The 18342-nt window shown below is 26.3% G+C and overlaps 1 long non-coding RNA gene across 1 annotated transcript in view; it reads left to right on the forward strand.

Annotated features, from left to right (window-relative positions):
• The window catches only part of LOC111624828, a 45253-nt gene that overhangs the window by 20623 nt on the left and 6288 nt on the right, over positions 1–18342 (forward strand). The window contains exons 2-3 of the long non-coding RNA XR_002756639.1: positions 6284–6366; positions 14604–14752. This is a non-coding gene — a long non-coding RNA (uncharacterized LOC111624828). The remainder of the gene's footprint in view (positions 1–6283; positions 6367–14603; positions 14753–18342) is intronic.

The raw sequence follows: 18342 nt of genomic DNA on the forward strand, positions 1-18342 counted from the left end.
TCAGAATTTTTTAAAATATTTCTTTTAGAAATATATACAATTATCATAACAAAAAGTTCAAATAAATTCAAAATTAAATTTAAATGTTTCAACCTTTTAATTCTCTAAAAACAGATAATAGTGCTTTAAAATTCTAAAATATATATTTATTTATAACTGTTCTTTACTCAAATAAATTCACTTTTATTACTTTGAAAAATTTTTTCTATCAAAAATATAAAGACATTTTTTAAAAATGTTCTCCCCCTTCCCATTATAAACCAATTTAACTGCAAATTTACTTATCAATAATAAGCTTTTAAAGATAATTATCTTACAAATAAAAGTATAATTTAAAATATTAGATTTTATTATCTTTAAATCTATTACTTGAAAAGACAATATTTAAAAAAAAAAACATAATAAGAATATTATAAATATTAAATTTAATCAGATTTAAAGAAAATAATAATAAAGAAATGCTAGATTTAACTTATTTTTTTTAATAATTATATTTGTGTCTTTCTTTATTGGATTGAATGAATATTGGATTTCAAGATGTGTTTTAGATTTTTCTTTGACTGAAATTAATCCAAGAGCTTAGCTATAACTGGTGTATTTTATAGGAACCAGATCTTTGTGTGGAGAAGCAGATGGATGATAAGGTCACATCTGGTAACTTAAAGCAGATAACCAATGAATGAAATTAACCTTTAGTACTTTAAGGAAAAATAAAGTGCTTTACTCTCTTAAAGCATTACCAACACTCAAGGAAAATTATACTTAAATGTCAATAAAAAAGAGATTTGAATGTTTATGAAAAGTCTTCTTATATTATTAATATATAAAAATTGATTACAGTACTTTTTAATGAAAATAAAATGCTCTAATTCCTAAAATTTAGATAATTAAAAATAAACTATTTAGTGTTTTAATTAGTAAAAATTTCTGAAAAATTACAGTTTAATTGTTTATAAATTTAAATTTTATTATAAAATTTGAAATTTATGAATTTATTTTTGATCTCTGCATATTCTAAAGTGTTCAGTGAGATGAGACAAGTTACTGATCTATCATAAATGTTACCTTTACAGTTTTCTAATGCTTTCTGACTTTACATGTTTAGGACTGGAGGCAAACTGGTGAACTTTGACCCTTTCTTTGGAATACTATCAAAAATGAATTCTTTAACTAATTTGAATCCTGGTAAAATGGGCCTCAGTCAAGTACTGAATCTTGTTTGTTTAGGCATAAAAATATACACACTCTCTCCTAAAGGCTATAAAAACATATGAATAAAATCAAAAAACAAATAAAAAATATTTTTTTACTTCTATAGTATGTTTTATTATACAAAAAATTAAATTTTGGGGCCCTTCTGTGTCTGAGATCCATACCAAATGACTCTCCTTGTTCTCATCTATTAAGCTACAAAAATTGATCTTGGATCTTAGTTCTGATGTACAATCTTTGATTTTAGGGCAAAGTTCCTTCTATAATATTTGATTTTAGTCCGTAACTTCTGATTTAAAATCCTTCATTTTGCATCTTTGCTCCTAGCTATAATCTTTGATTTTTACATCCTTTTCAATCTTGTTTCTTTACCATGATCAAATAAATGTAAATTTTTTTCGAATGTTTTAAAACGTAAACTTCAGTTTCTGTGATTGAAATAATTCAATTAATAAAAAATTTTTCTTGTTTTTTTTAAATTAAAAACCAGAATAAATAATTAGAATAAATGTTTCATTAAGAACGTTTTACAGCTGCAAATGCTTACTTAATGTGAAAATGTTTTATTGGGTAAAACCTTTGACCATCTGCCTCTTGTTAAAGGTTTTCCAAACACACGTCAACTACGCCATCTGTCTACAGTACAAAGAATCAAGAGTTTTGCTTTTTTTCTTTCAACACTCCATTTGATAAATTGTTTTACTCTGGTTTACTTCATTATCATGGCCTTAAGGCCTCATTACTTTGATGCTTTATCTACTTAACTTACTTAAATGCTACTGAATAGGATTTAAAGATTAAATCAATTATTTTATACATTTTAAAAGGGTGTCTAATTCTTCATTTGTCACTTGGAAATTATCATCATCTAAAATTTTCAACATCTTTATTATGTTTAAAGTGAACTTTTTGTAATTAAATATATGAAATTAATAAATAATATAATAAAATCTCTGATTCAATTTATCAGCTCTAGAATTAAACATATATTTTATATAAAATAGTAAAAATTATAAAAGTACATTATACAATTTNTTTCCAAAAAATTTAATTTTTATTACATTTTTTAGATTTTCTTTTGCTTTATTTTTTAATTAGTTTTATATGCTTTTAGATGTTTTATATAAGTTATATTGTTGCTTATTTAAAGATTTACTTTTAATTTTTTTGTATTATATAAAAAGTAAAATTCTGAAATACGTTAAATATTCATTATATAAAATATTTTTTGGAATATTGATAATATTTTTAGAGCTTACAGAAATTAAAGATAGATCTTTTAGATAAAATATCACTTCACTTACGTAAAACGTATAAAAAAGTGTGAGAAACTAATGAAACATACAAAAGAAATATGTAAAAATTTAATAAAAATAAATTTTTTGGAAACTTTTATCACTTTTTTTAATCTAAAAAACTTATTTATATATTTTAAAGCTTTCTTCCTTAAAATAAAATTATATTTAAGTATTTTCATAGATAAAATTAATTGATTTTAATCATTACCTGCATAAGCTGTTTGCTTTCAAGATAAAATCTATACGTTTTTAATGTTTTTTTTCCCGTATAAAAAAATAGCTATTTTGAATACTAAGTAAAAGGATACAGCATAAATGAATTATAAAAGCATTAAATCGAGGATTTTGTGTTATAACGAAAGGAAAACTCAAAAATCTTAAGGGATTCGCGACTCTAATTATGATGATAAGAATGGGAGAGTTTGTAAAGAGAATCGAACCCCCTTCTCACAACGGGTCAAGAGATACTATAAACTTTCTTTTGAAAAGATTTTAAGGACCGGAAGCTACGCGGATAGTTACTTCCTGTCTGACGTCATTACTATTCAAGGCCCCTCAACGGTGAATTGTTGTATTATTCATGTGTCACAGCTCTACTTGGCTATGAATAATAGAACGCTATCGACTTGTGTCCTCGGGTCCTGATCCCTTTGCCGTTTACTCAATAAATAAACCAACAATCTTTTCACGCTGCTCAATGGAGATGGAATAGAAGTATAACGATGGCTCGCCAGCTGTTGGAACCATCCCCAACTCTCTTCCAATAGGATACAGAATTGTCTCGTGACGGCTTGTCAAAGCCTTCCAATGTAAAGTGCTTAGGTGTAGAAAGCCAGGATCAGCAGTAATGGAGAGACAGAAACACATTACAACATTCATTCCATGGTAAATGCGAGGTCCGAGCAACTCTAATACTTTGGAATGGAGGTTTTTCTGCCAGCATGTAAATTGTGTCAGATGAACCAAGCCCTGCAAATCCTTCTTTGCCACGTCTAAATCTAGGGAGAATATATAAATGTTTCATCACATTTGACACATAATACACGTCTTAAATATCTGACGACAATATTTCTACTTATTTATTTATATAAAACTCGAAAAAAAATTATATTTAAAGTGGAGAGAAGTCGTGTTGTTATCATTGAAACAATGGTCAATATTGCGAAGTAATATTGTTTATATGCTAATTTCTCATCATAAATTTATATTTATGTACGTTATAGTTATAAATCTTCTAAAAAATTCATATAAAGTGTATAAAATTCGAGTAAATCGGACGAGAGCAAACCAATGTAGTTGCCATTGTGAACCGATGATGACAACACCTGGCATCGTCAAACAAGGACTGATCTTGTTGCAGTTGTACAGAAAATCAATCGTCTCGATCGAAATGTCGATGTTTCCTATCGGTCTTTTGATTTACGTCCTGATTCACTACTACAAGCAACCAGTGGTGTCTAATTATACAACTTTATGTCAATTCAATTTAGAGTATGTCATATGAATACAAGAAACTTTCATTATAACCTAACTTATAATATTTAATTAATTAATTGCGCTTATTTAATTGGATTATATTAAGAGATTCTTATTAAATACCTTATTTACGATATTAATCATTATTCTATTGAAATTGAGTGTAATTAAAATGTATAAACAAGTGTAAATCTGATAAATCGGATGATGATGTTTAACGGAAGTGTTCAAAGAATTGCGAAATATGAAAAAAATATCAAATAAAATGTTAAAAATAGAAATTTCTAAAATATGAAAAATAATACTTCAATAAATATAAAATATTCTAAAATAATAACAATAAAGTTTATTGTAAAAATTAACCATGTATTTTAATCACCAGAAATCACATTAGAATGTTTATCCGCATAGAAATATCATCAAAACTCGATAAAAAACAATCATTTACACATTTTTTCGCCTGAAAATATATCTTTTTATATCAGATAATATCTTACCAGCCTTTAGGGTCATGTGATTGTTAAGCAATCAAGAAAAAGAAATAACGCTAGTGATGTAACGTGTCTGACTGTCACAGTTAGAAGCATTGTGCCGAAGTAATATTAAATTTGATGGATTAACCTGACACGTCCATTTCCAATTGGTGCGAAAGATGGAAAAGTATTTTAAAAAAGAAATCGTCTTTATGGCCATTCTACAAACTTTTTATTATCTAAAAGAAAAGTATTTAAATTCTAAAATATTGAAGATTGTAGTAATAAAGAGAAGTTTCTTTATGAATTCGAATGCGTTTACTCTTTCCACAGTCAGATTTTAGATTAGATTTGTTGTGGCCCTAAAATATAAGAGGCCCTTTAGCTCCATTAAATAATAATAAACTTAAAATCTTAAGGGCTTAATGAGATGTTCTTCAGCTCTATCAAATAATAATAAATGTATAAGATCTTGAGCTACCCCTAAAGCGTGCCCTCTTCTTCTAAACATTAATAAATTTAAAATCTTAAGGGTATAAGCTATACCATATAAGAGGCCCTCCAGTTTCATTAAATAATAATAAATTCATGAGGGCCCGAGCGTGCCCTCTACTAAATAATAAATTTAAAAGCGTGAAGTCCTAAGTTGTAGTTTGTTTAGCTCGTATGTAAACCCAATCCTGACTCTTTCTTCAAGTTTGTTGATAATTTAAAAATTTTAATGACAAAATTAAATATTTATTAGCGAATTTTTTGGATTATCTAAAAAAATCTCTTTAAAGTAATGTTTATGAATAAATATTTTTAGATTTTTTCGAAGATGTTTGTTCGTTCATTGACTTGTTTACATTTTTATCATGTTTGTGATTAAGTTATAAATATTTAAAGTCTTAAGACGAATTTTTTGATAGTGAAAAATGATATTTTCTATATCGTGTACGGAATTTTAATATTGATTTTTTTGAATATCAAAAAAATGGAACTTTCTATTTCAGATACATGTGTATATAATATCATAAATTGTCAAAGAAAATATTTGTTCCGGTATGGAGATATGAAACATTTTATAGTAAAATAAAAAAACAAAAAAATTCAAATATTCTGAGATATTTTTATATATTTATTTTGATAAAATATCATCTAAAAATGTAATTTTTTTTTTATTGGAAATTTTTAAAATGAAGTAAAATGATGAGAACGGTGTTGAAAATCGCTCGATATAAGTGGTACCTTCTGTATTTTTTTAAAGAAATTTTATCACTCTTAAAATATTGATTTCTTTAATTTTAATATATGTAATATTAAAAATACATATATAAATGATTAAAAATTCAGATTTATTAATATAAAATAATTACAACATTAAAATTTCATGATGGAATGTCTACTTTCTTTCAAAAAATAAAATCCTATTCAGTATACGAATGAATATTTAACTAGTTAAAATCTAATCCTGAACAGGAGCTTTGATTGAATATGTATTTATTGAAAATTCTAAAGGAATTTTCTCAGAATAAACATCGTTCCTTAAAGATAAACATCCATTATCTTTCCTACAGAATGAGTCTGAAGTAGATTCGGATAAGTAAGCCATAAGCTTCTCTTTTTTTTTCTATACTTAAACAATGATTCTGTAAGTTTGCTTAATGATAAATAACTTTTTAAAAATACTTTTCATCTAAAAAGTTAATATTTTACATATAAAATTAATCCATAATTGTCTTCTAGTGAAGATTTGATACTGAACTGCCATATCTACATCATCACTGGGATAATTGAAAGCAAATTTTTTTGATAAATTTTCTTCTTTTTCTCTTTTTTTAGATGATAATTGTTGAAGATACAAGATTTGAATATGAAAGAAAACGATTGACTAAGGTCCTACGACGGAAGTAGGATTACTTGTGGTGAGTATTCTCATGTTTTCCTTTGATGGATGCGTGGATATTGGACGTCATTTATCTTATTTATATCTATTTTTTAAACTTAAATTTTGATATAGAGATGTGAATTATATCTTAGATGATGTTTCTAATGATTAAAGTTAAAGATTAAATATGTTGCAATTCTTAAAAAAAATCTTCTATAAATTTATGATCTATTTTAATATAATTTTTTGAAATTTCTGACTTTTTAACAGTATTTTTGCTTGAGAAAAATTAGAAAAATCAGAGGAAAAAAATTCTTTTTGTTATTCTTTTTAGCGAGTTTTTATTTTAAAAAGTGATAAAATGTTGCTTGGATTTTTTTCCTAATTTTTCTCCTACAAAATATTGTCAGAGAAAATCAGAAAAATTCAAAAATTATCAAATATATTGCCTAAATTTTTAACATTTTTTGAATCCTGGAAAAAGGCAAAGAAAATCAGAGTAACTTCCTATTTTTTCAAGAAATTTTCTACTCGAAAAAGTTAAAAAAAAACGTAAAAATTTGAAGGAATTTTTTTTTAGATTTTGAAAACTATTTATTTTTAATTTAAAAATTATAAATATTTATATACTAAAATTATAATTTCTGTAATATAAATTTATAAGAATTCCACTTTTAAAAACACTCTTTATTTTACTTAAATTCTTTATTTAAATTTTCCAAAAGAAATTATAAATAATACCAAAAATATGCTGGAAACGGATACGGAAATACGCAAAATTATCAAGCAAATATATGTGTAATGCATTACAATAAATGAATTTAATAAAACAATTTTGAAACATAATGAATCTATTCATTGTTTATTTGCATCCCCTCTTCCATTAATTGGTCCTTCGATTTATTCCTTAATCGAAGTTATTCTGTGGATCGTTAGTTACTTGATTTTCATTGTTTTGCTACATTAATTCAATTCCCATCAATTCAATTCAACGGAGTAATCTGCATTAGCAATCCTTTCTTCCTATCAATGACTAACTTAGTAAATAATCAATATATTAAAGTAAGTGCCGAATTTCTTAGAAAAACCTTCGTAATTCTGTGCCTTTAAATGCCAATTGTGCGCTTCGGATAAGCGCGTAATCTTATAATTCTAATTGTAGATTGTGCCTTTGAAAATCTGAATAAGTTTTTAACTTTAATTGTTTGCCGTTTCTTGGAAACGTACGTAATTTTGTGATTTTAATTGCAGATAGTAACTTTGAAAACACGTGTAATTTTATAGCTTTTAATTGCTACTTCTGCCTTCATAAACGTTTGTAATTCTGTAGCTCTAAATACTAATTGTGCCTTTGAAAATGTGCGTAACTTTGTAGTTCTAAATCTGGATCGTACGTTGATTATACTATTCGGATTTTGTGTTTTAAATGCAGATTGTGTCGTCGAAAACGTGCATAATTTTGTATGTTTAAACGCGGATTTTACAGTACTTGCAGCTGATTGTTGTAAGTGTAATTTGTATCTTCGAAAACGTGCGTAACTTTATAGCTCTAAATAGAAATTGTGCCTGTGAAAATGTGCTTCAATTTTATAGCCGTAAGTATAATTTATAGTCTTCTATATATATAGAAAAGAAATCCTTCTAAAATGGCGTTACAGAATATTATATATATCGATTCAAATTAGTTATTTGTAAAGCTCTTGCTTTTAAAAAAATTATTTTTATCTCCACATTTAATAATAATAATATAAAAAAAACAACAAGATTTGTATATTTACTTAAATACACAATCATAAAATAAATTTATCTAAATATTTTATAAGATAATTATGTTTAATGCACAACGAAATTATAATAATTTGCTATTTACTAAATTATTATTATTTTTTTGTTTTGATGAAAGAAAATTTATCATTTCTTATCCAAAAATATTTTCTTAATAGAAGTAATAAATTTATTTATTGTTATTATATTTTATCTAAAAAAACATCAAATCATTGGTAAAAAAATCCAGGATAAATACGATTAATACATTATTTAGGATAGAAAACACACTCAAAAAATTATAATATGTTCTTTGTCATACATCTCAGTAACACAACAAAGTCACCTTTATTTTCAGGTTCTTCGGTGCCTCAATGTATAAATCTTTTAACAAGTTTTAAATATTAAGGCAGAGAAGAGGCTCTTATTTTGAGCTCATAATATGTCCCTTTTTACACACCTCACGAGAGAAGTGCCTCAAAATAAAGTCGCTTGACTTTATTTTGAGGCACTTCTCTCGTGAGGTGTGTAAAAAGGGACATATTATGAGCTCAAAATAAGAGCCTCTTCTCTGCCTTAATATTTAAAACTTGTTAAAAGATTTATACATTGAGGCACCGAAGAACCTGAAAATAAAGGTGACTTTGTTGTGTTACTGAGATGTATGACAAAGAACATATTATAATTTTTTGAGTGTGTTTTCTATCCTAAATAATGTATTAATCGTATTTATCCTGGATTTTTTTACCAATGATTTGATGTTTTTTTAGATAAAATATAATAACAATAAATAAATTTATTACTTCTATTAAGAAAATATTTTTGGATAAGAAATGATAAATTTTCTTTCATCAAAACAAAAAAATAATAATAATTTAGTAAATAGCAAATTATTATAATTTCGTTGTGCATTAAACATAATTATCTTATAAAATATTTAGATAAATTTATTTTATGATTGTGTATTTAAGTAAATATACAAATCTTGTTGTTTTTTTTTATATTATTATTATTAAATGTGGAGATAAAAATAATTTTTTTAAAAGCAAGAGCTTTACAAATAACTAATTTGAATCGATATATATAATATTCTGTAACGCCATTTTAGAAGGATTTCTTTTCTATATATATAGAAGACTATAAATTATACTTACGGCTATAAAATTGAAGCACATTTTCACAGGCACAATTTCTATTTAGAGCTATAAAGTTACGCACGTTTTCGAAGATACAAATTACACTTACAACAATCAGCTGCAAGTACTGTAAAATCCGCGTTTAAACATACAAAATTATGCACGTTTTCGACGACACAATCTGCATTTAAAACACAAAATCCGAATAGTATAATCAACGTACGATCCAGATTTAGAACTACAAAGTTACGCACATTTTCAAAGGCACAATTAGTATTTAGAGCTACAGAATTACAAACGTTTATGAAGGCAGAAGTAGCAATTAAAAGCTATAAAATTACACGTGTTTTCAAAGTTACTATCTGCAATTAAAATCACAAAATTACGTACGTTTCCAAGAAACGGCAAACAATTAAAGTTAAAAACTTATTCAGATTTTCAAAGGCACAATCTACAATTAGAATTATAAGATTACGCGCTTATCCGAAGCGCACAATTGGCATTTAAAGGCACAGAATTACGAAGGTTTTTCTAAGAAATTCGGCACTTACTTTAATATATTGATTATTTACTAAGTTAGTCATTGATAGGAAGAAAGGATTGCTAATGCAGATTACTCCGTTGAATTGATGGGAATTGAATNAAAATCCATAAACTTTACTGCAAAATCTGCATTTGGCTTTTCTAAAAAATCGTATAATTTATTGTAAATTTTTAAGCTAAAAACAAAGAAAAGTTTTCGCTTTGTTTAACTAAACAGTTTATTTATTTTTATTTTTTAAATCAAACATTTGGTTACAAGATCTTACAAGTTTACGAGAACATTTTCTTAGAAAAATAATTTCAAAGAAATATTTTTCTAAAAAAGTAAGATCTGTAGGACTAATATCATCAAAAATTGAAGAATTTGAATATTGTTAGAACAAAGGGATTGTTTTCTTTGTAATAAATGTCATATTCTTTATTTTAGTGACATTTATTACGTCTACTAAATCAGGATTTAAGTCAAATATTCTTATAAAAATGTTTTTTGATTCGTGGTTATATATATTATACATTGGGTGGCAAAATAAGCTAATTATCTCTTATCAAACTTTTCCTTAAACTGACTTTTTTTTCATCAAATAATTGGATGTTACAAAACGTGTCGACTTCACATGATTAACAGAAACTTAATTAAAATTTTAAAATTTTGATTGAAGAAATAAAAATAAAACTAAAAACTAAAAGTAAACTGAATGAATTACCATATATTTAACATGCTAATTACGAGTAATAAATGCACGATCATTTCTCTTCTTTCTATATTGTCACCAGGGCCATCGAGAGGGGGAAGTTGGGGATTTTTCCTCAACTACCCCCTCTCGACGGCCCTGTAAGTGGGCCGGATTTGCACATAAGCTAAACGTGCTGGCTTACGTTATGAGTCTCTAGTTTAGGGTCTCCATCATTATTTGATGGAGAGGGAGGGAGGACCTCTTATATGTTATAGTTTAGGATCACACCAAGTCTAACGGTTGTATTCACCAAAGAATTGAGTCGAAGTCAAGGTTAATCAATCAGACACGTACTGTACAGTACTTAAAATACTGATTGATTGACTTCTACTCTCACCTCTTTGTTGGTAAATACAGTCATAGGACCAGCCCTACCTATAACGAACAAAAAATAAAATATTTGAGTCTGTCTTTATTAATAAAGAAACATTCTACGTAATTCATTTGTTTAAAAAAATTCGGATAAAGGGGCCCACTTTACCTAGGGCCCCAAACCAACCTCTGAAGAAAGGCCCCGATTGTAATACATATTTTAATGCATTTTCTATGTTTTTATACATTTCTAAATTCACATTGTCATTTATTTTTTTACATTTTAATATGTTTTTTTTATACTTTATAATATTTTTATACATTTTTTTCTACAATTTCATATTTTATTTTTTCATAAATTCTTCTATACTTATATACATATTACAATTTAATAATAAGAAACAAACAAAAAATTTACACAATTTACATTAAAAAAATGGAAAAAACTAAATTCTGAAACGTATCTAAAAATTAATAAAAATGTTATTATTGGAAAACAATCATCTTTCGATTCTTTTATTTGTATTTTTTACAAGCAGCTCTCATTATGCATTTTTAGATAATCAATATTCTAATATTAATAAAATAATCTATATATACATATATACGTATATAAATTGCTTAAATAAATTGAATTTATAATGATTTTTAGCTTGTTTTTTTAATAAAATAAACAACAAAAAAAATGTATAAAATTATTAGAAAATTATCCAAAAAAATACCTCTACTCAAACTTTTTTTTTATCAATTGAATTATCATTAAATATAAATTTAAAATTCGAAATTATATTCCCTTTAGATTTAAAAATATTTATTTTTCATATTTTTAAATGTAAAAATAAAAAGAATTTAAATTTCTTGAAAGAAAACACGCATCTCATCTCTTTGAAAGTTTCAAAAATATTGAATCAAATCATCAATTTGATTTCAAAAATTATCATTCAACTGTAAATGCAATTAATTGCTTTTTCTTAAAAAAAATCAGCAAATTTGTTTATTCTAATTTCTAAAAATAAAAAAAAAGTTTAAATTTTGTTTTGAAAACATTTAAATATATTTTCTTAAGTTTAATTAGAATTATTTGAATAGAGTAACTAATTATAATAAGTGATATTTAAGGTAATTAAGTATATTTTTGGGTTATTTTCTTTAAAAAAATCAAATTTTGTTTATTTTAATTTATAAAAAACACACACAAAAAATCAAATTTTATTTTTAAATCATTAAAAATTATATAAAGATTAATTACAGTTCTTAATTTAAATAAAGTGCTTAATCATAATGAGTGATATTTAATATGATTAAGTAGATTTTTTAATTTTTTTTTTCTTTTAAAAAGCTGAAAATTAACTACTGTATTTAAATGAGATTATGAGTGTATTTATGTAAAATTATTATTAAAAATATACTTTTTTAATTATTAACAAAAATGTGTTTTTTTGATGCAAGATAATGTTTTTAGACCNACCAAATGAAATATATGCCAAAAATCTATTATATTTGATAAATTAAGAAATTACGTACAAAATCGAACTGCACGCATAATATTACAGAACTTATTTCTGTACTGTCGTAATCGGTGATGAGTTCATACTTCACTAACAAGCTCGTAGCTTAGAATTTCCGAAAATTTCCACACGTGTCTAACAGCAATAATACAAAAATTTTCATAAAAATCCAAATATCCAAAAAACAATTCGGAGGGCTCAATCGACTGAGTTTTTTTGAATACGGAAAGTTTTATCATTCTATTTCTTAAACATGTTTAAGAAAAAAACTATATTTTCGAAAATATTTTTATTACGACACATTTTTAAGATTGATAATGGCCGTCACTATTCATAGAATTCGTGAATACTTCAATCATGAAAACAATGCACAATAGACAAATTACGTTGAAGTCATTTTTCTTCTTCAAATGACTGCTACCGAATTAATAATTTTCCGTTCGTAGCGAATGTCTTTCATCGATGAAGGAAGATAATTTGAAATTATCTTCCTTCATCGATGAAAGGCATTCGCTACGAACGGAAAATTAGTTAGATTTTGAAATATTTTTATTTTAAAAGTAATGAGGAATTAAACTACATCAAGAGCTGATGATACGGTTTCTTTCAACCGGTAAGTCGCGATCTCCAGAGCTAGTGAAAATCACTTTGAAAATATAGAAAACGATCAGTTTTGGTTAGGAAATAAAGAATAAACCAATGCTTGAGAAATGCTATGATATAATGCTACTAATGAAGCATCTATACGATAAAGTACCTGTTAAGAAGCTTGATATGATAAACCACTGGTTAGGAAGATTCTATGTTAACCCATTAGTTAAGGAGATTGCCATGGTAAACCTTTGATTAAGAAGATTATCAGATAAGCCACTAGTTGGAAAGATTGTCGTGATAAACCACTAAATGTAAGGACTATTATGATAAACCAGTAATAAGGACAAGTATCATAAAGAATACTTAAGTGAGAAGAATGTTATAATGGAGTTTATCATGATAAACTAATGGCTACGAAGAGTGGTATGATAAAACTAATGGTTAAAAGAGTTATCATCCGGTTGGGATGAATTATCAGTTAGGAAGATTGCAATGATAAACCATTGGTTGGGAAGATTATCGTGACACATCTCTAGTTAGAAAGATCTTCATGATAAACCACCAGTTTGGAAGATTGCCACGACAAACCACTAGTTGGAAACATTGTTATGATAAACCAATATTTGACAAGATTGTCATGATAAACTACAATTGAGAAGATTATCATGACAAACCACCAGTTGGGAAGATTGTCACAATAAACCAATACAGAACTACAGGTACAGTACTTTAGAAAGAAACCTTCAACTAAAAATATGAGCGTACACGCATAAAAAACAATATTTTCTGAAGAAATTTCAGAAAAAGAAGCCCAAAAATTGATGATTAAACTACTTCCGAATAAAAGCATGTTTGCAAATGATTGATGCACGAAGAATATTTACAAGAAATGATATATATTTCCTCCCACACATTGAATAACTGTATATAATATTCACGTTTGATGTATGAAAATGAGAAATGATTGTGGCAAACAGAAATGAGACATTTTTGACTGCTACACAATTGTATAAAATTCGAAACTAATTCGACCAGAAATGATATTATTTGTTTACGTCAGAAAATTTTTTCTGGTATAAAACCACTGCACAATATCGCATCCATATACAAATGATGGATTATATTACTTCACTCCCTACCAAAGAATACAAATTTTTGTTTAATCTTATCTATAGTGTAAGAGTTAAAAGCCTTTCTATAATTTAATATTTCGATAGAATTATTGAGATTTATATATAAATAAGGAAGCTTTATAAGGTCATTTAATGATGATATTTGAAGGTATAATAGATGGGAGAGGATATTAATAGATTCATTGTCCACAACAAAAATGAATGGCCAACACTATGCCATTAAGGAGAAACGTGACAGGAAACCCCATAATGGCATATTCCTGCTTCTACACCATCCTACAATAGAATGGTTCAAAATTGGTCGGAAATGTGGATTTTAAGATGTGGTCCACATCTCTAGTAATCCCTAGAGCCCTTAATTATGCATTTCAGATGTACGAAGATGGGTTAAATCATCGATTCCTGTTACAAAATGTACCATATCTCGATGCTTCGTGTATTTGAAAGCGTAAACCGGGGCATAAATACGAGTTAAATTTAAATACTTTTATGTTAGAAGAGTATTTTTGTGGTGTTAGACAATTATATTGAAGCATTTCTTGTTTGACAGAGTGATCCCTTCAATGAGGTTCCGCCCTACACTCAGATGTCGTTCGGTGAGAGAAGTGTTCCTTCTGGTTGTTGGCTTTACTGTCTTGACCTATTATATCAGTTTTCATCTCAGTAACACCTGGTGGCAAGTGACATCGACAGGGGCAGGTAAGGCTGAATCTTCTTAAACTCATACCTTTCTATTCAGATAACGATCGATAGGGATGATAAATAAAGAATGAAGCGTGTTATCGATGATATTAGAAGTACGATCGATATTTCACAAAAGTAGTGATCATTATAAATTGATTTTAAATAGAATAAACTATTTTTAAATTACAGAGCTTATTCTTTATTTCTGCAGATATTCTATAAGCTGCATACAGTGTTGTATGCTAAGTAATAAAACAAATAGTCCTGTACACAGTTTACAGTATATATAATATAGTCTCGTACGAAGATTAATACAGGACTATGCATTATGTATAATGTACGTACACTGTATAATATACAGTACGTACAATACACTACAGTATAGAGTCTAATTCTCCTTTTAACTTCTTTATTCGAGGATTATAAATGTTTTTATAATATAAATGAATAAAAAGTCGGCTTAAAAATTAATTAAAATAGAATAAGTTTATAAAACTTTAAAAACGTTTATAAATTATAATATTTTAAACAAAAAATAATAATGATTTAAAATGTTAAAATTACATCAAATATTCTCTTGGCGGTAATTATAGGCTATATAAAGTTTAACTACTTATATCTTATTTAATAATAAAATATTTAAAGTTCTACATTTTAAAAAATTTATAATGTTTCTAATTAGCAAATAATGGAATAAATGATATTTTAAGATAATTAAAATGCTAATTTGCATAGTGTAAATATTGCATGTCTCTTACAACACTTTATTGATTTATGTAATTGTACACATATAATAAACATCATAGAAATATACGGTAAAACTTCGATTTAACGTCACCATTTGTTCGCTTCTGAAATTCGCACTAAATCGAGTGTGACGCTAAACCAAACTACTTCAAATTAATGATGTTTACCCACGTGATTTGGTGACAACAATGTCGTTACTGAAGGGTTCTTTATTTAATATTTAAGAAGCTCCGTTCACGAGTATTCATTGGCGCTTTTTCCGGAGTGACATACAGTATTTAAAAGAGCACTATTTCGAGGTTTGACTGTTATATATATATTATAAAATTTCGGCAAATAATATATTATTGAAGCTAAATCTAGAAATAAATTTTTGTTGTATAAAAAAAATATAAAAATTTAATAGTATATTTACAAAAATAAATTTAATAACTTTTTATCAGATAAAATTTAATTAAATTTTTTTAAAAATACATTTTTTAATTATTATTTTTTAAATTTATTATTTTATTTTATGTTAAAGTAAGGTTCTTTCTATACTTTTAAAAGTTTAAAAACAAAAAAGAAATATCTGACTTAAAAGAAAATAAATTGAATGATTTTATACAATATACTAAAATATTAAAAAAAAATTGAAGTTTAAATTTAAAAAGACTTTTATAAGCTTTTTAGTTTATTGAAATTCTATTGTAAAATTACAGTATAAATTTCCTCTTTACAGGTCTTAATAATTACTTTAAAAAATTGATATTTTTATTAAAAAATATTAAGTTTATGCATTTTTTATATAAAAATGTATTAAATTAAATAATTTATTGTTTCTAACAGTTATAATTTGCATAAAACACGTTAGAATTCAGTTATCTACGTTCAAGAGAGAGGCTTTGAGAGCGGATTTTTACAGTTTATTTTAAGAATCTAAATATTCAAATAATTAATATTTAGAATTTTAAAGATAAAAATATGTTAAAAATAGGATTAATATGAATAATAGGTATGAAAATGAGAAATGATTGTGGCAAACAGAAATGAGACATTTTTGACTGCTACACAATTGTATAAAATTCGAAACTAATTCGACCAGAAATGATATTATTTGTTTACGTCAGAAAATTTTTTCTGGTATAAAACCACTGCACAATATCGCATCCATATACAAATGATGGATTATATTACTTCACTCCCTACCAAAGAATACAAATTTTTGTTTAATCTTATCTATAGTGTAAGAGTTAAAAGCCTTTCTATAATTTAATATTTCGATAGAATTATTGAGATTTATATATAAATAAGGAAGCTTTATAAGGTCATTTAATGATGATATTTGAAGGTATAATAGATGGGAGAGGATATTAATAGATTCATTGTCCACAACAAAAATGAATGGCCAACACTATGCCATTAAGGAGAAACGTGACAGGAAACCCCATAATGGCATATTCCTGCTTCTACACCATCCTACAATAGAATGGTTCAAAATTGGTCGGAAATGTGGATTTTAAGATGTGGTCCACATCTCTAGTAATCCCTAGAGCCCTTAATTATGCATTTCAGATGTACGAAGATGGGTTAAATCATCGATTCCTGTTACAAAATGTACCATATCTCGATGCTTCGTGTATTTGAAAGCGTAAACCGGGGCATAAATACGAGTTAAATTTAAATACTTTTATGTTAGAAGAGTATTTTTGTGGTGTTAGACAATTATATTGAAGCATTTCTTGTTTGACAGAGTGATCCCTTCAATGAGGTTCCGCCCTACACTCAGATGTCGTTCGGTGAGAGAAGTGTTCCTTCTGGTTGTTGGCTTTACTGTCTTGACCTATTATATCAGTTTTCATCTCAGTAACACCTGGTGGCAAGTGACATCGACAGGGGCAGGTAAGGCTGAATCTTCTTAAACTCATACCTTTCTATTCAGATAACGATCGATAGGGATGATAAATAAAGAATGAAGCGTGTTATCGATGATATTAGAAGTACGATCGATATTTCACAAAAGTAGTGATCATTATAAATTGATTTTAAATAGAATAAACTATTTTTAAATTACAGAGCTTATTCTTTATTTCTGCAGATATTCTATAAGCTGCATACAGTGTTGTATGCTAAGTAATAAAACAAATAGTCCTGTACACAGTTTACAGTATATATAATATAGTCTCGTACGAAGATTAATACAGGACTATGCATTATGTATAATGTACGTACACTGTATAATATACAGTACGTACAATACACTACAGTATAGAGTCTAATTCTCCTTTTAACTTCTTTATTCGAGGATTATAAATGTTTTTATAATATAAATGAATAAAAAGTCGGCTTAAAAATTAATTAAAATAGAATAAGTTTATAAAACTTTAAAAACGTTTATAAATTATAATATTTTAAACAAAAAATAATAATGATTTAAAATGTTAAAATTACATCAAATATTCTCTTGGCGGTAATTATAGGCTATATAAAGTTTAACTACTTATATCTTATTTAATAATAAAATATTTAAAGTTCTACATTTTAAAAAATTTATAATGTTTCTAATTAGCAAATAATGGAATAAATGATATTTTAAGATAATTAAAATGCTAATTTGCATAGTGTAAATATTGCATGTCTCTTACAACACTTTATTGATTTATGTAATTGTACACATATAATAAACATCATAGAAATATACGGTAAAACTTCGATTTAACGTCACCATTTGTTCGCTTCTGAAATTCGCACTAAATCGAGTGTGACGCTAAACCAAACTACTTCAAATTAATGATGTTTACCCACGTGATTTGGTGACAACAATGTCGTTACTGAAGGGTTCTTTATTTAATATTTAAGAAGCTCCGTTCACGAGTATT

Source organism: Centruroides sculpturatus, unplaced genomic scaffold, assembly GCF_000671375.1.
Source record: "Centruroides sculpturatus isolate CEXI.00-Female unplaced genomic scaffold, Cexi_2.0 scaffold394, whole genome shotgun sequence".
Taxonomy (NCBI): Eukaryota; Metazoa; Arthropoda; class Arachnida; order Scorpiones; family Buthidae; genus Centruroides; species Centruroides sculpturatus.